This window comes from Aquarana catesbeiana, linkage group LG09, assembly GCF_042186555.1.
Source record: "Aquarana catesbeiana isolate 2022-GZ linkage group LG09, ASM4218655v1, whole genome shotgun sequence".
Classification (NCBI taxonomy): domain Eukaryota; kingdom Metazoa; phylum Chordata; class Amphibia; order Anura; family Ranidae; genus Aquarana; species Aquarana catesbeiana.
This window is the reverse complement of record NC_133332.1, coordinates 221,351,739-221,374,963: the sequence shown is the minus strand read 5'-3', so window position 1 is coordinate 221,374,963 and position 23,225 is coordinate 221,351,739. Positions and strand designations below refer to the sequence as shown.

The window sequence follows — 23,225 nt, the reverse complement described above, 5'->3', positions numbered from 1 at the left end:
AGACAGGGCAGCTCAGCCTCCGGTCACTGAATTTGATTGCCACTTGCTCCCGCTGCTATCAAAATCTGTGCATTGGAGCAGGAGAAAGCCAGGAGTGTCGCTGCTGTCATGCACATCGCTGGATCAGGATTGGACTCGGGTAAATATAAGGGGGGTAAGGAGGAACACATGCAGCACAGAAGGTATTTTTCCTTTTTAAAGTGGTTGTAAACCTCAGGTGATTAATAAAAAAAATAAATAAAAAAAATTCCCTGCAAGGCAATGTCATAATGTGCTAGTAGGCATCGCCTACTAGCACATTCTGATAGACTTACCTGAGAACGAAGACACCCAGCGCTGCAATGTCACAGCTGACATCTTTCCCAGGTCTTCCTTCCGGGTTCGCAGTCTCGGGGGGGGGGGGGGGGGGACATGAGTGGTCGGGGGCGCGATGAAGCCACTCTTGTGCATGCGCCATCATTTCTGTCACCGACTTTCAGTGCCAGACCTTCAGAGCACATGCGCCGGTGATGTCATCGGCTGCATGCACTCTGAATTGTTTAGGAGATATTCGCAGTACCTACAAGTAAGCCTTATTATAGGCTTGCCTGTAGGCACAAGTCGTAGTAGTGTTTTACTACCACTTTAATGGAAACAATGCATTAAAGTAAAAAAACCCTAAGGCACTACAACCACTTTAATTGTTTCTGCCATCTCCTGCCAGAAAGATCCAACATAGATGGTAGTATTTTAGGAGGCCGAATTGTAACCCTTATCTCTGCAGTCTTCCAACAGACTAAGGGGGTTATTTACGAAAGGCAAATCCACTTTGAACTACAAGTGCAAAGTGCACTTTGAAATTGCACTGAAAGTTCAGTTGGAAGTGCAGTAGCTGTAGATCTGAGGGGGACATGCAAGGGAAATAAAAAACAGCATTTTAGCTTGCACATGATTGGATGATAAAATCAGCAGAGCTTCCCCTCATTTCAGATTTACAGCGGCTGCACTTCCAAGTGCACTTTCAGTGCAATTTCAAGTGCACTTTGCACTTGTAGTGCAAAGTGGATTTGCCTGTCATAAATAACCTCCTATGTCTACTACTGTGTATAGATGTTAGGATTGCTACAGCCCGACCACATTCCTCTCCTCTTAAATCGCTCTTCCCCTCTCTCTTTTATATATGCTTTCACACAGCGCTGATACCAGTACACCTTGAATGAGCCTTGTATGCATCTCTAACCAGCAGGTGCCCACTCAAGTCTATGAGGGCGCAGGGGCTGCACGGACACAGCCACTCATCCTATTGTAGCATGGGTGCGGGTGAGCGCCCATTCACCCGCACACCTGTCACACCTGCCAGCTAGGGACGCACAAACGGCTCATTCATGGTGTACAGGCATCGTCAACTGTGTGTATGAGGCTTAAAGAGTCATTTCATGATTGAAAGTTCTGCTTTGTTTGAAATAAATCACTTGGTACTAAAGACTTCTTTATGGAATTCATGGAATTCTGCCTTAAAGCTTATCCCCACACACACACACACACACACACACACACACTCCTGTACTTTATTCGAAATGTAGTTTTCAGTCTTTTTTTTTCCTTTTACTGTCACCTGGTATTTCTACTAATATCCTTCCTGACCCTCCATCATATCTACAAGAGCAATGGTTGCCACACAGGCTGGACTTCAACCATGCCTACCTTTGTCTCTATTACGTGGTGGATTAATTGGACTAGTAGTTTACATAAGAAAGATAACTTTCTTTGTATTCAAGTTCACAGGAAGCGACTAACGCACATTGTATTGTTGCCAAGATCAAAAGTTTCTGTACCTGCTAGCCTGAAAAGTAAGAATGCAGCCACCACATCCAAGGACTAGTAGGCTGCTAAATGTTGTTTTTTTTTTTTTTGTGTCTGAATGGCCCATCCTGCAACCACAGGCGCTGAGGAGGTGACATATCATCACATCACATTACCTCAAGGGCTGCCACATGTAAACTTGGCCTAAGAACTCTTGTATGTTTTTGGCCATATCCCTTTGTGGGGATTTCCATTTGCATGATCTCCTAGAGACACAACAGGAAGTGAGAGGACATCTACTGCCCCTGTGTAGCTTACACCATAGAGAACCATTTATGTCATCAGCTAGCGATAATTTGCTCCACTTCGCAATTAATCGCAGATGGTTTTAGAAGCTTGATTGCGCTGTCTTTTCTGTAAGGCATTTTTGTTCTGTAAGAATTACTTTCCTAGAATTTTCCCATACTTGCTATTTCCTCTACATGACTAATAATGCCTTGTTTTAGATAATATGACCGTATGGGCAGCTCTCAAATACCCCCGTCCTAGCTGTTATAATGGCTACATTCCACCTATAAATATATTCTCCTTTTGTCTTCTCCCAAGTAGTAGGGCTGTTTTAAACTGGTGGGTAGATCAAAGTGAATGAATTTGTTTTTCACTGCAATTGAACTGATTGATCCAATCTTTGTAGGTGAATCACACTTTATAGATCCTCCTGAGTACAGAGGTGTCAGATAGGCTAGTCTATGTAAAATAAGGCAATTGGTGCTGGGATTTGTAACTCTGACCCCTTTCACACGTGCCGATCGTTTGTTACATCAGTTCAGTCAGTCATCAGTTTTTCATCCATTTTTACATCCACCAGCTTAACCACTTGAGTCCTGGAGCCATTATTTTCATGCAAAAACAGACCATTTGTCAGTTTTTTGGGTGTGTTTTTTTTTTTTTTTTTTTTTTTTTTTTGTTTATGGAAGAAAAACAGGGCTTCGATCTGTTCAAAAAGATGAATGTTGATGAAAACGGATATAAACGCATGATCATCTGTTTAAATCTGTTTTTCCATAGAGGTGCATTTATATCCGTTTTTCATCCGTCGACGGATGGGTGAAAAACAGATGAACAGTCCGCATGTGTGACAGGGGCCCTACAGTTCACTGTGGACAGGGCCCCTCACATGTACATACCAAACAATACCAAAATGCCTGCATTTCCATCCATCACAAGACCCCATGGGGTTGATTTACTAAAACTGTAGAGTGCAAAAAATCTGCTACAGCTGTGCTACCATGCACCATAGCTGCTGCCATGGAGGAGGAGATGCAGGAAGGAGCCGAAGCTGCTAGATGGGATGGGGTAAGGGCTGGGGGGGGGGGGGAGCAGACGGACGATCGACCAGGGGGGGGCTGCGGTGACGGGTGACTTGTTTGCTGCCCCACCCAAATATACAGCACCAGCCGCCACTGCATACAATGGCTGTTTTTGACAATACTTTATAAGCTTACTTTAAAAAAACCTCCTTTCATTTTGTGACTGCTGCCTGTCTGCTTGCCATCTCTTTCTACAACGTCGTAGATTGCCAGCATGCTTTGCAGCTTCTCCTTTGCTGTCTGCTTTCCATTTCTAAGGACTACATATCCCATGGTACCTTGCTGCCTGCAAGCAGTGATTCTTGTATTGACTCCGCCTCCTGAAGCTCTTGAAACTCCTCCACCCAGCTCCTCTGTAGTTCAGAAAGCAGGCTCTGTGATTGGTGTGACACAGCAGTGCCTACTCACAGGGTATAGTGAATATGTGTCACAGAATTCAAGGTAGTAAACCTATGGGGAACTTCCGAAAGTAAGTTTAAAAATGTCAAGGTTATTCAGATTAATAGACGTAGGCTAGAAATAATTGAAATGCAATATGCAAATACATTTTTTATTTTTGTGTCCATCGACTTGGCACATGCATAAGGAAACCTTTTCAGTGACTGTATATATGAAATGTATTGTGTTTTTAAAGGTTTGCCTGAAGCTCTTAATTGCAACTTTGTTTAGTTTTCCTCCCATGTGCTTTGGAATTTGCTGACATTTTATGGGCAGGAAATAACAATAATACTATCTTGTCATCCTATAAAGAGATTTTATAAACTGCTGCGGTGACTGTGGAGAAACTGCAGGTTGTGACAAATGGGGAAACCCTAATTAAAGGTACACCGCAGTCTTAAAGTAAACCCAGGACCCTGCATTCACTATATCTGATCTCCCACAGTACACAGAACATGGAAACGCAATTATTTTAGTAAATATAAAATGCTAAATACCCTTTCTAAACAGCAGTATAAAGCAGTCTTGTGACTTCTATCAGTGTCTGGTTAAAGCTTCTAGGAGGAGTTTCCATACTGCACCGAGCTGTCCTGTCAGGATGCAGAACCCCTGACCCTCTGTCTGGACAGTGCCGATTAGCCCTGTTCTGATCACATGCACTCTTAAGAAAAAGAACTCTCTAGCAATACACACCTAACTGAGCATGTGCAGCTTGGCTCCAAAGGCTTTGTGTTATCCGGACATGTTTTGGAGTCAGCGGAAGAAGAGGAGGATTTGTGCATACAAGATCAAACAGCCTTTTTACACAATGCAGAGGATTAACCCCTTAGGTTCCACAGCGAGTATAACCAGCATGCTTTACTGCATATACAGACTGATTTTACTGTTGTGGGTTTAGTACAACACATGCGGAGCTCTCAGAAATGTGACCATGGTGAATTAGAAAACTCTGGATAGAGCAAGTTTATAAATATGGAAGCACTTGATGAGCTCCAGGGCTGTGATCCCGATATTAGCCGCACTGCCTAAATGAGTCACTGACCTGTGGGCGACACTGAAAAATCATAAGTTCCATTCTGCATGTTGTATTGCATGGTGGTCATTTTGACCCCCATACTATACCATTGACCTACTACAGATAAAAATGGGACTGTCTTTATCTGCATACTATTCCCGGTCAGTGAATTAGGCTGATCCCTTGGCTTCAGTACTTCCTATCAGCCGAGTAACTAGCATTTTTAAAATAATATCAGCAATGGTGACTGGATTTTTTTTTTCTACTACAAAGCAGCACTGTTACCTCTGCATGATCTATATTTGAATACAGTAGCCATGGATTGTCACCTTTGTGCTGTTAGTCATTGTGTACAGTTCTCCCGGTCTCCATGCTCAAACAATTCTCTTCTTCCTGCTTTTTTTTGCACAATGTCTAAAATTGACGTATGACTTCATCCCTCACCCCACTCCAAAAACTCATTCTGCTTCTCTGTAATGTTTCACGTGGTTTTTAATGACCTAATCTCTTAAAGTTAATCTACAACCTCAAGTTCAGCAACTTATGCAACTGTACCGCATGGAGCCTGCCTCCGATTCCAGGCTGTCCGGCTTTCTGGGTTCTCTCAGGATTGTGGGGTATGAGAATCCCGGAGACAGTTCTCTGTGCAGAGAGATGTAATCTGGTTGACCATTCTCATTTAATTTCATTATGGGAAAGTTTACATATCCTAGTCCTTCCTTTCAAGTAACTTCTTACTTCAGGAAAACATTTTTTTTCTTCAGCTTTAGAGTAGAATGAAAACTTCTTCTACCAGGTTTATTATTTCTTCCATCACTTTCTAGAATCATTGACACCAGTACAAGGCTTTAAAACAAGCCCTTACTAACCACCGTAGCTGCAGGCACTGTGGAGCAACCATCATCAAAATTTACAGCAAAAACTCTAAAGTCATCTAAGTTTAATTTCTCCTCAGCTCACTCTCCTTGTTCTGCGTTTGCATCCAAGGTTAGAAGGCTGCTATGTCTCTGCTGGTAGGGGGAAACAGAGGTAGCTGAGTTGCAGAATCGCTGGTGGGAAGGGGGAGCTGAGCAGCTGAATCGCTGCTGGGAAGGAGAGCAGGAGAAGCTAAGCTGACTTTGGGAAGGACTTGGATGATGTCCGTGTGTCCCCTGTGAAATTTGAGGATGAACTGGTCCGCAGTGCATGCATATACAGAGAGGTCAGTAAGGATTTGTTTTAAAGCTCATTTACTTGATTTTCAGTAGCTTGTCCACAGATTCACTTTAAAGTAGAATTAAACCTTTGCAAAAAAATAGATAAAAATAGCCCCCCAGGAGCTTTTAGCCATAATTTGCTAAAGACATGCTGGAAGGTTATTTGGCTCCTGTCTTAATTGGCATAGTATGTATGAATGTGAGTTGGCCACCTTAGATTGTAAGCTCCTTAAGGGCCTGATGTGAATATACAGTATGCCTGCTATATAACCTCACATAAAATAATTTTTCATCTTAATCAGTCTTATTACATGAGTTCTGTCTTCAGATCTCTTAGCAGCACAGCAGATGAAGTTTGTGATCATGGTGGGATTGGTTTGTAAGCTGGTTTTCGGGGGGTGGGGGGACGTATTCCAATGGGACCTTGTTTCCTGAATGTCAGTGAAAGATTTAAGCCTAGTACACACGGACCGAATATCGGCCAGTTTGAAAGAAATGGGCTGACATTCGGCCCGTGTGTATGGTAGCCAATCCGACATTCGAAAGTTTATGACCGACCAAAAAAAGTTGAGCTCACCGGGGTATTCTTGTGGGGAAAGCCGCCCCCCCTGTCAGAACACAATAGAACAGCAGGGGAGATCACTGTACCAATATAGGGTTGTTAGTACAGCGGCTCCAACCTGAGGTGTCAGGTTTTTTTCGTTCAACCTGCTGGATTGAAAAAAAATGGTGGTGTGTACTAGGCTTAAAGCAGACCTAAACATGCCCTTGCTGACCTGTACCAATGCTAGGAATCTGGGTACCATGCTGATGCCAGAGCTTCCATGGCTCCCTGACCCAGGTAGTTTTCAATTTTTTTTCAATTTTTTTTTTTAAATTGTTCAAGGTCATTGACTCAGTCCGACAAACCTAGGCTAACATTTTCAGAAAAAGTCCAGCAGTGATGACCAATATATTTATCTCATGAGAGGTTTACTTCAGAGAAGGCCATCCTTGGTTAAATCTTCCATCTGAAAATGCCTTGCTGTCACGTTGATCCTGAGGTTTGAATGCTTTCTGAGTTGCTGACCTAGTATAATATGCAGATCAGGAAATCTGACGTCACGGATCAGTATACATTAGGAAGGAAGAAGAGAGGTGGAGATGCAGCAGAAACCTGCCTAACTGCTAGAAAAAGCAGATGGCATGGCGCCCTGGTTTTGAATCATGTGACCTGATGCAACAATGTCTTCAATGGTCATCTGACCCTGGAATGGGATTTGGGAGGATTATTTTCTTTTATAGAAGTTTCATTTATGTTGCTTGTTCTCTAAAGTTGGCCATACACATTTCAGTCTGTATCTCTGCAATCTCTTTTTCATCTATCAACAACTATGGAGTGCACATGCCCGATTTAAATAGATTGAATAGACTGTTTAGGTAGGTCCTAATACTGCATAGTTTTCATGATTTCAAAGGAGAATGCACAGCTACTGTATAAAGCCGGTTTCACATGTGCGGCCACGGATTCGTGCCTGGGCTCTGGTGCGCGTCGGTTCACAGGTTCAGGTGCGATTCAGGTCGGAATTTTTGCCTGATTTCGCACTTGAACCGGATCCAAACACACACAGGACCCTTTTACAATCAGCTCAGCGGCTGCCCCAGACCTGTGTGAACCAGCTCCATTGAGAGCTCGTCTGTCATGCGACTTGGATGCGGTGAGCCCAGCCTAAATGTAACGTCTATGGCCTGCTGAATCAACTGAAATTTGTTTAGTTGGTGGCCCTGTTGGCACCACCTTGCTCGACAGAAGTGGATTTTTCAATCGGCTTTTGTCCAAGGAGATCATTTCAGTTTAAATTGCTCATTAAGGATGCTTACGGTGAGGCACCCGCATTGGTGTTCCCAACTCCAGTGGCTCATCCGCCATTGTTGTGATAAAGGTGTTTAATGCTGGCCATATGCTAGTAGATTTTTTGTTCTATGCGATGCATACTATAGCTCACTTTGCCTTTTTCTTGCAGGGGTTTTTTTTTGTTTTTTTTGGAGGTTTACAACCTCTTTAAGGCCAGCCATGGACAGTTTGAATCGAACCCACCGAGATTCAATTCGTGTGTAAGCAGGCTGAACGTACCCAAGTTGATCGATAAACTTGGGTACAACCAGCCTGTCGGATGCACTTGCTATTATCGCCAACGGCTGCTATAGCCGCTAGCAATAATCACTGTCTTACCCACAGACAATTGCTCAACAGGAGGGATTCCCCTGTCAGCGCTGTCTGTGTTGATGGGGGAATTGTTGCATGGGTTGCAGGAACAATTTGCACTGTTTATGCCTGCCTAAGGAACAGCAGAGCTTTGGCCCACAAACTTCTTTACCGGAGACTATTTGATGTAATCTAAGGGGAGTATGTAGCAATAGCTTTTCTTTTGAATGGATCTTCCTTGTAGGACAATAATGGCATTGTTCTCTAAGCCGGGGTCACTGGTCTGTGCGGCTGACTTACAACAATACTTTAATAAGACGCGTAGGTGGACCAAAAGTAACCTGTGCTGTGAAACTCAAACTCTTTCCGGGAAATTTTGTATTTTTTTTTTAAATTACGAAAGCATAATCGTAAAACTTTTTGCAAATAATTACTTTTGGGAAAGTGATTGTGTAGGCAGACAGTGGGAACACTCTCACTAGATTGCCCAAGTTCAACAGAAACCCTTTTACAGTAAAGCTGGCCATGCACCAGTAGAAATTTGTTAGAAAAATCTTGTTTTTTACATAGGTTAAAAAAACCCATCTAGTTCAACCGTAAAAATAAATAAATTAAATTAAAAAATATCAAACAATCCCATATACCCAATCCTATACCCAAAGTTGATCCAGAGGAAGGTGAAAAACCTCAGCAAAGCATGATCCAATTTGCTACAGCAGGGGAAAAAATTCCTTCTTGATCTCCGAGAGGCAATCTGATTTTTCAACTTTACCAATAAATGTCAGTACCCAGTTATCATTCATGGCATTAAATCCAGTGATTGTCTTTTGAACGTAGTGACGAGAAATATGGAAGGAACAGGATGAAAAATTTATTTTTTCTGTTTTTTACATTTTATTTAGTGGTATGTGACATGCAATGAAAAGGTAACGTCACAGAATAGGTGGTCCATACAATATAGCAAACAAATGATCACCATTTAATTGCCTCCTACTAAAGAGAGGGACTCTCAGGGTAATTACAAGGGAATAGAACTGTAAGTGTGCAGGGTACCTAGGAAGTGTAAGACTAAGGATCTGCGTAAACGGGTTGTATAATCACTCTATTTCAAAAGAGGTAAGTCCCGTTATCCTTAAAAGAAAAACAAACTGTTGTCATTACATGGGGGAAGAGTAATGCGGGATGTACCCCTGGGGTCGAAACATATCAATGTTTGGTTTACGTAGGAGAACGTAAATAGAAGAGGAGGGTAGATGAAGTAAAAGAGAGAAAGGAAGAAAAGAGAAAAAAAATAATGGGGAAAGGGGGGGTTTATGTGGAAAGAAGGGGGGGGGGGTCCCCCTAGGGGGTGAGGAGTGCCCACTGCACATCAAGCAGTGCGAAAGCGAAGTTGAAAGTTAAAGCTTCTGACAATCAGTAAGGTCAGGCTATGTATAGCGGGGATATTCCTCTGAGAAGAGGAAAAGGTTCCAATAAAACCACCTGGTCTTATGTTCCTCAGATTTATCCGGAATCATAGCAGTCAAATCTTCCAACTGTTCAATATCATTAACCCTTGTGAACCATTGGGCTACTGTGGGGGCAGATTGTTGCTTCCATTGTCTCGGTATGCAAGCCCTAGCAGCATTGAGAAGGTGTTTAGGAAGAGGTTTGTGGTAGCGCTTTCTTGACATAGGAGTGAGGTTTAGTAGCGCAGGGTCGTTGGTAAGGGAAATGTCTGTGAATGAGTCGAAGGACTGGTTGGCAGAAAGTTTGTGGTTTGGGGTGTTCCCAAAAAAATGTGGAGAATAGTGCCCAGGTGTCGCTCACGCCATTAATGTGCGGATTGATTGGGGAATATTTTTGCCAAAATAGATGGAGTGTGGTACCAGCGTGTGGTTAATTTGTAGGAAATTTCCTGGTATTTACTACAGAGTGATGACTTTTGCGCAAAGAAAAGTATGTGTTCTTTTTGGGGACCAATAAACGTGGTTTGTCTCTTTCCCATTTAGCTAAGAATAGAGGGTCTGTGGTAGCTTGCATGTCCAGCAGAGTTTTGTAAGATCTAGAGAGGGATCCACGAATTGGGCCGTCACTCAGCTCTTCAAATGAGTGGAGTTGCCAAGGAAAAAGTGCGTGTTTGGGCAGGGAGCTGAGGAAGTCGGAAAGCTGCTTAGCTCTCCAAATGTCCAATGCGATGGGTATCTGTCTTGTCACTAGGGTCTTAGAATCCAGCCTGCGGGCGTAGAAAATGAGAGGCTCGTAAGAGCCCTTTCGGGGCCTGCTCGGTAAAGGCCGAGTCTGATAGGCCTGGCGGGAATTTCGCATGTCCTACAATTGGAGTCATGGGAGATGGGAAACTGGTCAAGGAGGATAGTCGGAAGGATCTTTCCATCTCAGAGAGTGTGGGACCGATCAGTGGGTGAGTAGTTTAATTGGGATGTCAGTTGCTTACCTGCCCATGGCAGGCCTGTCAGCGGGGCCGGGGCCACCTCCTGCTCTAGTGTAACCCAGAGCTTCAAATCCCCAATCAACCACTCGTGTCATGTGCATCGCCGTGTAGTATAGAGCAGGGTCTGGGAAGCCAATGCCTCCCCTCAGTTTTGACCTTAGTAGCAACGCTCTACCAATGCTTGGATGTTTGCTGTGCCAGAGAAACTTTGTAAACGCTGAACGTAGAGTTTCAAAGAAGGTCTGGGGTAGTTTAACAGGTAGGGCTTGTAGGAAACCTTTTTTTTCTCAAGCAAATTTTTAATATTATATGTGGTTTTCATTCAGAAATGTGATTCACTCCAAAACTAAAGGTTAAAAGCAAAGTTTTCAGTCGTCATTTGTCAAATTTCCGTTGGCAATATTGAATGTGCTGACAAGATTTTTCCTACCAACATTGGTACGAACATCTACCAGTGTATGGCCAGCTTTAAAATTCTGACATTTGCAAGGAATTTCTCCATTCTGCCTGACTGCTACAGCCATAGCAAAGACGAAAAATGTTGTCCTGTTCCTCCGATGGATTCTACGTATGGCAAGATAAACAAATAATTAGATAATCTAGTTGTGTGTTTTGTTCAAAGATGGAAAAATTGCGTTATGCCGCGTACACATGATCGGAAATGCTGCCAGCAAAACTCCGATGAGAGCTTCTTGTCGGAAAATGCGACCGTGTGTATGCTTCATCGGTCTTTTCCTTGCGGAATTCCAGCCAGCAAAAGATTGGGAGCATGTTCTCTATTTTTCGGTCGGAAAAGTTCCTATCCAAAAATGCGTTTGTATGCAATTCGGACATGCAAAAAAATCACGCATGCTCAGAAGCATTGAACTTCATTTTCTCAGCTTGTCGTAGTGTTGTAGGTCACCGCGTTCTTGACAGTCGAACATTCAGAGAACTTTTGTGTGACCGTGTGTGTGCAAGGCAAGCTTGAGTGGAATTCCGTCGGAAATTTTATTTCCTGTCACTTGTGGTTTCAGGAAAGAGAATTGAGTAATCTATGGGCTGCTTGACTGTCAAGTTTGCACACAGTACATACAGGTCCTAAATTAGTAGCTGCCTGGCCGTACTTTGACTTAAACAGTTTCAATCACTGACCTAAAACTAGTACGCAGGTCATGTGTCAGTGACTGAAAATATGGAAGTCAGTGGATGAGCATGACATCCAGGCAATTGGCATTTTCAGAAGGAAAGCATCAGCAATAGTAGCCTCTATTTATTTATTTTTTCCTTGACAGGTTTCATTTAAGACTGCTCAATGATGATCAAAATCAAACACATCCATAAAAGCAATTTAAAAAGGCCCGCTTCTCTCTTAAACATTGTCCTTTTTTCCAGCAATGCCCTTGATCTGACATTTGTGCAGGGTTGGAGTCCAGTAGCAGAGCTCTTGGAAGTGAGTACAGAAAGCCTGTGCAGCACTGGGAGCTGGAGCAGCTGTGGAGGGAGTGAGTGAGTCAGCACAGCCCGACGTGTCCCCACCTGTTGTATGTCTGAGCGCAAACGCACATTGTGTAATGGTGGTGTGGATTACTGACACTTCCTGCTGGGACTGGAGGAAAGCCAGGCATTAACCTATTACTAAAGACTGTCTGTAGCATCTCCCTACAGGCCCTGCAGGATCCTTGGAGAGGTTCTTATCCTACTTCTGGCCAGGATGGACGGAAAACATCTCCGTAGCATTTGCTTCTGCAAAAAAATCACCTTCATTTTAATTTTAGGAAATATCTTTCTTTTTTTTCTTTTTTTCTTTTCTTTCCTTTTTGTCTTTCTTTTTTGTCTCTCTTTTTTTTTTTTTTTTTTCCCTTTCCTTTCCAACCACTAATTTTCCACTCCGTCCCTTTTTTAAATTGACATTTATTTAGCCAGGTGATGCGTGCAGGGCAACTTAGTGCTCAGATTTTACCCGATTCACCAGGAATCGGCCAAATTCTGAACCATCTATGGGGACATTTAACTATGTTGGGTACCCAGTAGTTCTCTCTTCTGTTAAAGAATAACTCCACTTTTGTTGAAAGAAAAAATATATTCACTGTGGGTTATCTATGTACATTGCAGGGATTAAAAAAAAAAAAATTTGATGATTCCTACTAAATTCAAAAAATTGGTGAAGATTCCTATTAAATTAGTAAATCTAATGGGAGCGTTTTTTTTTTTTTTTTTTTTTTCTTTCTCTCTCAGCTGCTGCACTTGCAGGGTTCTATTGAGGAAAGTGGCAGAGTCTGCATCCCTTTAAACATTGAGCTTTACAATATGAAAGGGAGACAGTACAGATACAATAAAATACGAGGGTTAAGAAGGCCCTGCTCATAAGAGCTTACAATCTAAGAGTGTGGGGCAAATGGTACAAAAGGTTGTAACTGTGGGGAATGAGCTGATGGAAGCGTTAAAAGATTAGTTGGAAACGCTTCCCTGAAGAGATGAGTTTTCATGGATTGCCTAATGGCAGCCAGAATAGGAGAAAGCCAGACAGATTGCGGTAGAGTGTTCCAGAGGTTGGGAGAGGCTCTGGAGAATGAGCATGGGAGGAGGAGACAAGGGAGCTCGAGAGCAGGAGGTCTTGAGAGGAGCGGAGTGGACGGTTTGGGTGATATTTGGAGACAAGATTGATGATGTAGTTGGGGCAGAGTTGTGAATGGATTTGTATGTTGTTAGTATTTTGAATGTAATTCACTGGGCAATCGGAAGCCAGTGTAAGGATTGGCTGAGAGATAGAGCTGCATGATTCTGGCTAAAATGAGGATCACAATTTTTTTGCTTAGAAGATGGATCACGATTCTCGCGGCGTAACATCATCTTTCACGTTAAAACAAACAAAAAAATGGGCTAACTTTACTGTTTTTAGTTTTTTGGGGTTTTTTTATTCATTGAAGTGTATTTTTTCTACAAAATATTGCGTTTGAAAGACCGCTGGGCAAATGCAGTGTGACATAAAATATTGCATCAATTGATATTTTATTTCCTAGGGTCTCTGCTAAAATATATATAATGTTTGGGGTTTCCAAGTAATTTTCTAGCAAAAAATATTGATTTTAACTTAAGAAACAAGGGTCAGAAAAAGATTTAGACTTTAAGTGGTTAAACTTCCTGCATTTACACATTGTTAAAAACTTGGTAGACTGCCTGGATTTTTTCTTTAGGCCTCTTTCACACGGGGCAGATCAGTCATGATCCGCCCCGTGAACATCCGCTTGCTCAGCGGGGATCGCTCCGCCGATCCCCGCTGAGCAGGAAGATGACAGGTGCATCGCTGCACGCTGTGCAGCGACGAACCTGTCAGAGCGCCGCTCTCCCCTATGGGGGGATCGGATGATGACGGTCCGTAGTGTCCGTCGTCATCCGATCCGATCCGAAAACGGATGGAAAAGTAGGTTTTTCCTCCATTACACTTTTCGGATCGGAGCGGGGTCGGATGTCAGCGGACATGTCACCGCTGACATCCGACGCTCCATAGGGATGAATGTATGTCCGTTTTTCATCCGAAAACGGAAGGATGAAAAACGGACATACGGATCCCTCGTGTGAAAGAGGCCTTACACACAGAAGTTTATCCCTTTGGTCTAAGAAGGAAGAGTTAGTTACAGTGTTTCATGTTAAAAACTTGGCAGACTGCCCGGATGTTTTCTTTTTAGGCTGGGTTCACACTGGTCCGACAAACGCTCCGACATTGGGAGCTCATGTCGCATGACGTGTGAAATTTAATGTTTCCCTATGGGAGCCGTCCTAACTGGTAAGACACAAGTCGTTCCGACTTTAGAAATGCTCCCTGTACTACTTTGGTCCGACTTTGATCCTACTTCAGCCTATTGACTATCATTGAAGTCGGATCAAAGTCGGATTGCCGTCTTGCATGATCCGACTTCGGCACGCGACTTGTGCTCATATGTTCTTGAGGGGGAACTCCGCGCAAAATTTTAAATAAAAAACCGGCATGGGTTCCCCCTCCAGGAGCATACCAGGCCCTTGGGTCTGGTATGGACCTTGAGGGGAACCCCCTACGCCGAAAAAACGGCGTGGGGGGTCGCCCCCAATCCATACCAGACCCTTATCCGAGCACGCAGCCCGGCCGGACAGGAATGGGGGGGGGACGAGCGAGCGCCCCCCCCCCCCCTCCTGAACCGTACCAGGCCGCATGCCCTCAACATGGGGGGTGGTGCCTTGGGGGAGGGGGCGCGCTGCGGCCCCCCCACCCCAAAGCACCTTGTCCCCATGTTGATGAGGACAAGGGCCTCTTCCCGACAACCCTGGCAGTTGGTTGTCGGGGTCTGCGGGCGGGGGCTTATCGGAATCCGGGAGCCTCCAGATCCCGGCCCCCCACCCTATGTGAATGAGTATGAAGAGAGAGAAAGAGCGGAGGAGCCCGGCAGAAGGTCCGGAGAAGAACCGGAGAGACCCCCGAAGAGAAGAAGGCAGCAGACCGGGCTCCTCCGCTATAGCAAAAGAGCAGAAAATAGCGGAGGAGCCCGGCAGAAGGTCCGGAGAGCGCGGAGAAGAACCGGAGAGACCCCCGAAGTCGGAAGAAGACCCCCGGAGCTGTCTAATAAATTACTTTAAAAATCTGTGTAGTGTTTTTTTTTAATTGACACTTTTTCCCTAGGTGAATGGGTAGGGGTACGATGTACCCCATACTCATTCACATAGGGTGGGGGGCCGGGATCTGGGGGCCCCCCTATTAAAGGGGGCTCCCGGATTCCGATAAGCCCCCGCCCGCAGACCCCGACAACCAACGGCCAGGGTTGTCGGGAAGAGGCCCTTGTCCTCATCAACATGGGGACAAGGTGCTTTGGGGTGAGGGGGCCGCAGCGCGCCCCCTCCCCCAAGGCACCACCCCCCATGTTGAGGGCATGCGGCCTGGTACGGTTCAGGAGGGGGGGGGGGGCGCTCGCTCGTCCCCACCCCCATTCCTGTCCGGCCGGGCTGCGTGCTCGGATAAGGGTCTGGTATGGATTGGGGGCGACCCCCCCCCCCCATGCCGTTTTTTCGGCGTAGGGGGTTCCCCTCAAGGTCCATACCAGACCCAAGGGCCTGGTATGCTCTTGGAGGGGGAACCCATGCCGGTTTTTTATTTAAAATTTGGCGCGGAATTCCCCCTAATACCAAACAATGCCGGGCATTGGCGGGGATCCAAGTCGGATCCCCGTTCATTGAAAGTCGGACACATGCCGGCTTTATGTCGCAGGGCAAAGTCGGATCCAAAGTAGGACGGCTGTCGTGTCGCACCAGTGTGAACCCAGCCTTACAGCTGAGTGAGCAGATAAGTCTCTCCACTTGTTATATGAAAGAATCGGCAAACTCCGCAATAGAGATCATCAGGGGGGTTGAATCGAGATCACGATTTTTTAACGATTAATTGTGCAGCTCTACTGAGAGGGATAGCAGACACTGAATGGCTGGTAAGGTAGATGAGTTTTGCAGCAGTATTCACGATAGACTGAAGAGGGGATAGCCTATGGAGAGGTAGGCCTATGAGAAGGGAGTTGCAATAGTCAAGGCGAGAGATAACAAGGGAGTGAATGAGTAGCTTGGTGGTTTCATTAGTTAAAAAGAGGTGAATTTTAGAGATGTTATGGAGGTGAAGTCTACTAGCTTTTAAAAACTATTGGGTTTTGGGCTGAAAGGACAGGTCAGAGTCTAGGATTGGGTGATGAGGAAGAAAAGAGGCGCGTGACCTAATGCATGAATCAAGTTGATAAATAAAGTTTATTCTAAACAAATAAATGAATGCAACGAAAATTACTACGTGTTCATAAAAACAGGTTACAATATTCTCAGTTGATAAAATAGTGGAAATGATTTAGGGCTGCAACTAACGATTATTTTCATAATCGATTAGTTGGCCAATTATTGTTTCGATTAATCGGTTAATAACCTTAAAAAAAAGTGTGGTATATAATTTAGTTAATATGTAAAGTTTAAAAAAAGGCAATTTATTCCTAAATATCTTTATACGCAGGGTTAAATATAGATAACCAACTATATGGTTAGGGAGTAAAATCTTTAATCCTCTCTGAAAATAACAGACAGAAGAGATATACTCTATATACTATTAGAGGTTGAATCTGGACTCAGATAAATTTTTTTTATTAAAAAAAAAATTCTAGACTGTTTTGCAGATTTTCAAACAGAACTGTAATATTACATGCTTTTCTGCAGCTTTTCCATTGAAGTATATTGAACCAAAAAAGTACCGTTTTGCATTGAAAAAGGTCCTTGACCCTTTCCAAATACACAGCATAGATGTGAACGTTAAAAAGCATAGATGTGAACGTTAAATGAACTGTAGTGCGTTTCTGCAAAAAGCACCAAAAAAACACATGGGTGGGAACCAGGGCTAAGACATTTAGTAACATAATGGAGTTAAAAAAAAAATAAAAAATTCATTTTTTTTACTGTGCAACAGTGAAAGTAATATTTACAGTAGAGATTATTTGCTCTTTGTGTACTATATAGGGCTAATTTTAGCTTTCTTTTACTGGCCGATTAATCGATTTATGAAAATAGTAATTAATTTCATAATCGATTAGTTGTCGATTAATCGATTTAGTTGTTTCAGCCCTAAAATGATTAAAAAAACCCATGCAATGGTATAGGCTGAATCAATGGCTGAATCAACGGTTCTGTATGGTATGTACGGTAATTGTAGTTCATTAGTTGTTAATGTTGGTCATCTGGACCTGCTCACCGACTGGTGAAGGAGTAGCAGCTTGTATAAAATGGCTACAGGTCTGGATCGATCGTTGGCTGACCATTACGATCCTCCTGTCAGATCGCTGATCCTCCTGTCAGAGTCCCATAGTGTGCTGAATGTGACCCTATGATGGTCTCCAGCCGGGATGACCAACATTAACAACTAATTAATGAACTACAATTACCGCACATACCATACGGAACCAAGAGCGTTGTGATGTGGATGGGAACACAACTAGAACAGAGGATAATCCACCATCTGTCATGTGACACATCCCACACAGTCATCCTCTCTATATAAAGCCACCACATGATACAGACTATTTTGTGTCTTCCAAGGCTCTGATGAAGAGGAATCCCCTCGAAACACGTTAACCATTGATTCAGCCTATACTCTTGCATGGGTTTTTAATCATTTCCACTATTTTATCATATGAGAATATTGTAACCTGTTTTTATGAACATGTAGTAATTTTCGTTGTATTCATTTATTCATTCATTTAAGTTCAGGCAGCGGGACAAGCATGTTCTCTTCACATAATATATGATATCATTTGAAAATGCTACTATTTTGTACTAAAACCACCAGCACGAGCACCGAAGAATATCTTTTTTGTCTACATCTATATAGAGTCTAGGATTACACCTAGTACCATGGCGGGAGGGGAGGGATTAATGGTTGCATTATTGACTTTGATGGAAGTCATGGAGGGGGGCACGGGTGGGGGGATTATCATCCGCTCATTTTTAGAGAGATTTAGTTTAAGGAAGTGGTGCAACATCCATGCTGATATGTAAGTTAGTAATTTGAGAGGAGACTGAAGAAGTGAGGTGAGGAGTAGAGAGATGTATTTGGGTGTCATCGGCGTAGAGATTATATTGGAAGCTGTGGGAAGTTATCAAGTGACCAATGGAGGAGGTGTCAGCAGAGAAGAGAAGGGGTCCAAGAACAGAGCCTTGGGGGACCCCTACAAAAAGAGGAAGTGGAGAGGAGTAGACAGTGTTGTAGGTAACCCTGAGGTAGCGCTGTGATAGGTAGGAAGAGAACCAGAATAAGAGCAGAATCTTGGTGGCCAAGGGAGTGGAGTTTATTGAGAAGGAGCAAGTAGTCAACCATATCAAGGGCCGCAGAGAGGTCTAGTAGTAAGAGTATGGAGTAGTGCCTATTACTAGTAATATCACTTACTATTACTATATATCGTTGTTCATGTATGCAGCAGACAGCTCTTGGGCAACAGCTTGTCCTAGGAGATAATATTGAACGCCCCAGGAGTATCCATCCCTATGATTAGCTCCTAATATAGAGGAATTTTTGGGGAGAATTTAGACATACACTTGCTCCCTCATCTAGACCTTACTTGAATATTCTCCTATGTCTAGAGACACTGGTAAAGGGGTCCTCCACAAATCTATATATAGCATAGAACAGTGATCTCCAAACTTTCTACACAACGGACCAGTTTACTGTTTATCAAACTTTAGGGGGGCCGGACTGTGGTCAGTGGGAGTAGAAAATGTCCCAACATCACAGAGAGAAAACCGTGCCTTAGTCTTGATCAAAGAGTAAAATAAATGACCTAGTGCCTCTGGTTAGTAAGAGGAGGAATAGCGTCCCATCATTGGTGTCAGCAGAATGAATAGTGCCCCATCATTGCGTTGGTGTCAGTGGGAGGAGAAGTACACCGTCAGTGGTGTCAGTGGGAGGAGAAGTACGCCACCAGTGGTGTCAGTGGGAGGAATTGTACCCCACTGTTGATGTCAGTGGAAAGATTGGTGCCTCATTACTGGTGTCAGTTGGAGGGAATTAGTGCCCCAGGGGCCAGGTAAAGGCAAGCAAAGGGCCATAGTTTGGAGACCACAGGCATAGAATATGGAACGCCAAGCAAGTAAAAAAAAAAAAATTGGCAAAGGTGCAAATTGCAGCAATAAGTCAATGTGTGCTCTCTGTGATAATGCACTATACCCTTGCCCTGGTACACTGTCCTCCAGATATGAATGGGGAAGTAATCTATAAATAGAGAAGGGCAGTAAACACGTGGAGTGTTGATCATCGAAGATGTTCTGAGAACTTTGGTAGATGGGAGGACAGTAGAGCTGACTGTTTTGATGAGCTAGGTGTGTTCGGAGAGTTATATTAGCAGGCAGGCGGGGAGTGTAAGGATGATAATTGTGTAATTACACCGCTGACATCACCTCAGTGGCCAGGGCCGACCGTGCAGGCTCTTGTTTGGACTTGGAAGCTCTCAGCCATCCCCCCTGCAGAGCCCTGCCCTGGTGAATCACCAATCTGGTCCTTTTAATAACATTATGGCATGTTGTGCAAGAACCCGGGCACAGCGTGTACTGAGCCATGTGACTGGGCACCCCTTAGTTACCCTGTAAGAACATGGCCAGGATAATCTGTAGCAGCAAGGGACAGACAGAATAATTGCAGTGTGGTGTACTTGCACAATTGCTAACACCGTAAAATTATTTCCAGGAATATTTCTGCTGCTTGACTGATAGATTTACAGTTTTGCTCCACCTTCTTCATCTCCTAAGGGTGGCAAGATCGTCACACTGCAGTGCCCAGCTTACCTTGCCAAGTGTAATCATCGATGGCAGCACTTTATTTTTGTCTAGATTTGGAGAGAATGTGGTAAAGTTGGAGCTTCTGTCAGCTTTTGTTGTTGTCCCTGTTAGGGATTCTTGCCCTCTCTTGCTGTTGCAACGACACTTAGCATTTAATTTTTTCCCTTTCCCCATCTCTCCCCTGGGCTTTTCTTTCTTATATACTAGGGATGCACTAATCTATTGGCCATGGAAAATTATTGGACAAAAATCGGGTTATCTGCGTTTTGCCGATGGAGGAAAAAAAAAGGTGCAGATAGTGGCATGCTGCGTCCTGTTGCCTGGAGTGCAAAACTGCGTCCTGTTGCCTGGAGTGCAAAACTGCGTCCTGTTGCCTGGAGTGCAAAACTGCGTCCTGTTGCCTGGAGTGCAAAACTGCGTCCTGTTGCCTGGAGTGCAAAACTGCGTCCTGTTGCCTGGAGTGCAAAACTGCGTCCTGTTGCCTGGAGTGCAAAACTGCGTCCTGTTGCCTGGAGTGCAAAACTGCGTCCTGTTGCCTGGAGTGCAAAACTGCGTCCTGTTGCCTGGAGTGCAAAACTGCGTCCTGTTGCCTGGAGTGCAAAACTGCGTCCTGTTGCCTGGAGTGCAAAACTGCGTCCTGTTGCCTGGAGTGCAAAACTGCGTCCTGTTGCCTGGAGTGCAAAACTGCGTCCTGTTGCCTGGAGTGCAAAACTGCGTCCTGTTGCCTGGAGTGCAAAACTGCGTCCTGTTGCCTGGAGTGCAAAACTGCGTCCCGTTGCCTGGAGTGCAAAATTCGGCCAAGTGCATCCTGCATTTTCAGTACCAGAGGTTTAATTTGGGTGCACCACTATTATATTACTTTGGCGAATCCACTAGGCAGCTTGGCATTGAACAAGCCAAGGTGGATTTTTCTAGAGCGTATAATGAGAATGCAGTCCAGAGACAGTAAACAGGAAGTGCAGCTTACATTGGTGTTCTGGGTGGCTCTGGAACAGGATGTGAGGGGGAGTCTCCCTAGCGTGCTCACAGACAGCAAAGCCGGACAAAGGTTCTAACCCTTTCCTGCTTATCTATAGTACAATCGAGAAAAGGCAAACTTATTTCAGCTGGAGTTCTTGCTCTAAGGATCGTCTGCCCCAAGTAGATTCGCTCAATATACATTGATGCTGGAAACCTAGTACATTTACAACTTTTCCATTATTAGCGTCTGGGGTCCATGAAATACTTTATTTGACCTTGGTGTCCTGAGTGCTGCCTGAACACAGAATCATTCCATTGGAATTTATACATTTGTAAAACATCTTCAAATCTCTATCCCCTGATGAAGGTATCAGAATACTGGAAACGCGTCCGGTATCGGGGTACATCACCCCTAGGAGAGTACATATAACATGATCATTTTCATCTGTATATTTTCTGTTCTGTTTCTGTATGGAATGTATTTTTGTATGTTGTAGACATTCTCATGTCTTTTTATTGTATATAATTAAAAACATATTTTTTATCTTAAGAGTTGGGGGTCTATTAAAGTCCCACTAAGGGGGGGATTTTTCTTTGGTCCAGTGGTGTGAACCAGGCAGATGGGGTGACAAGGTATTTTGCCTTGTTATGCAGTGGGACTGCACTATAATAGCCATTCAACACTGGTGTGAACCTAGCCTTAGTACAGTGTTTGTATACATTACTCTACTGTGCATATTGATAAAGTTTGTATTAGGGCTCTTGCACACAGGCTGGCTGAGCCCATACAACATAATTACAGCCATATTTCTTCTGCCCAGACAGAACAGGTGCAGCATATGCCCTGTTACTGACTTGAATAGCTGTGTGCTGCTTGTGTATACAGCAGTGCTATTGTAAACAGGAGTACAGAATACAGGCGTATGAGAGCATAAGAGTTACTTATGTTTTCTCTTTTCTTCCCTGGTTGCAGGTTCGGGGTGCTGGCGTGATGTGAATGGCTGTCTGTTGAAACGCACAAGGTAAAGTACTATATTGATAGTTGACAAATGTCTCACTTTTTTCCCAGATCCCACTTGTCCCTGTCACTTTTATTCTAAGCTGTTTGAGTCGGTGTGAGGGTTACAGGAAGGGTTGGTTTGAGAGTAAAGCTTGGCCATACACGGACTGAATTTCGGCCGGTTCTCCATGAGCTGTTCAAAATTTGAGCTGTTGGTGGCCCTGCCTGCACATCCTCCTTCGATCTGAAAATCAAAACAGCCATTGTTGGCCAAACAGCGGCTGCTTCCAATCTGATACAGTTGTTAATTGGGTATTCTGACAGACAATGATGTCATCTGTCAGAATACAATAACTTCCAGGGGAGATTCCTCCATCCACGTGGGGCTGAACAAGAGAAATCTTAGTGTATGGCTAGGTTTAAAGACACAGGTTAGTGCTGGAATTATAGGCTGGTTTGGTGTGAGGGTTATGCTGGCCGTACACGTATAGGTTTTTGTTTTAAATTGTAATTTTCAGAATGTGCCTTCCATTTCCAAACTGTAAATGGGGTGGCATCGACGGTCGTTTTTGACTACAGTGAAGAGAATTCAATGGAGCGGGATGGAAACATTTACCATGGAACAGATACATTTCGAACAGTGTATGTGGTTTTTATTCGGAAGTTGCATTCATTTTAAAATCGAATGTAACAAGCAAGTGATATTTTCAAATGACATTTGTCCAGTCTTTAAATGTAAAAAAATTTTGTGTATGTGTATGGCCAGCATTAGTCTTGTGGTTTTATGGAGAGTTAATGATGGCTACAGGGAGATTGAGGCTTAAAGTAGAATTCCAGTCAAATGCTAACTATACCTAATCCTGCCCCCTCCCCCCCCCCCCCCCCCCCCATTCTAAAGCCTTGTAGACACTACTATATCATTTTTTTTTCCGGCAGGGTTGAACGGGAAAAAAAAAACTGACAGCTCCGGTCAGAGCCGCTGTACTAACAATTTGATTGGGGGTGGGGGTGGGGGGCCAGAACACTCCGGTCAGTGCTCTCAGCCATTGGCTGAGAGCGCTGATTGGAAGCCGGTGGGCTTCTGGTTCTCCAGCATGCTCCTTATAACAGAAGCCTGCCAAACGCCTGGTTTCTGTTGGACCGGCTGCCGTACACATTAGCCGATTGTCGGCGGGTTTTTATTCAACTGGCCGATGTTGCCCAACATTTGTCCTGTGGTGTACTAGGCTTTAGCCCTAATCTAACTGCAGTGGGGATGGAAAGTATTCAGACCCCCTTAAATTTTTCACTCTTTGTTATATTGCAGCCATTTGCTGAAATCATTTAAGTTCATTTTTTTCCTCATTAATGTACACACAGCACCCCATATTGACAGAAAAACACAGAATTGTTGACATTTTTGCAGATTTATTAAAAAAGAAAAACTGAAATATCACATGGTCCTAAGTATTCAGACCCTTTACTGTGACACTCATTCTGATCATCCCTGAGATGGTTCTAACACATTTTGAGTCCAGCTGTGTTTGATTATACTGATTGGACTTGCGTAGGAAA

General features: G+C 43.9%; 1 protein-coding gene across 1 annotated transcript in view; it reads left to right on the top strand.

Moving 5' to 3' along the window:
• The window catches only part of CCDC120 (coiled-coil domain containing 120), a 66,272-nt gene that overhangs the window by 9,008 nt on the left and 34,039 nt on the right, over positions 1-23,225 (top strand). The window contains 1 exon segment of the mRNA XM_073599785.1: positions 21,645-21,693. The gene's annotated coding sequence lies outside the window, so the exon portion shown is untranslated.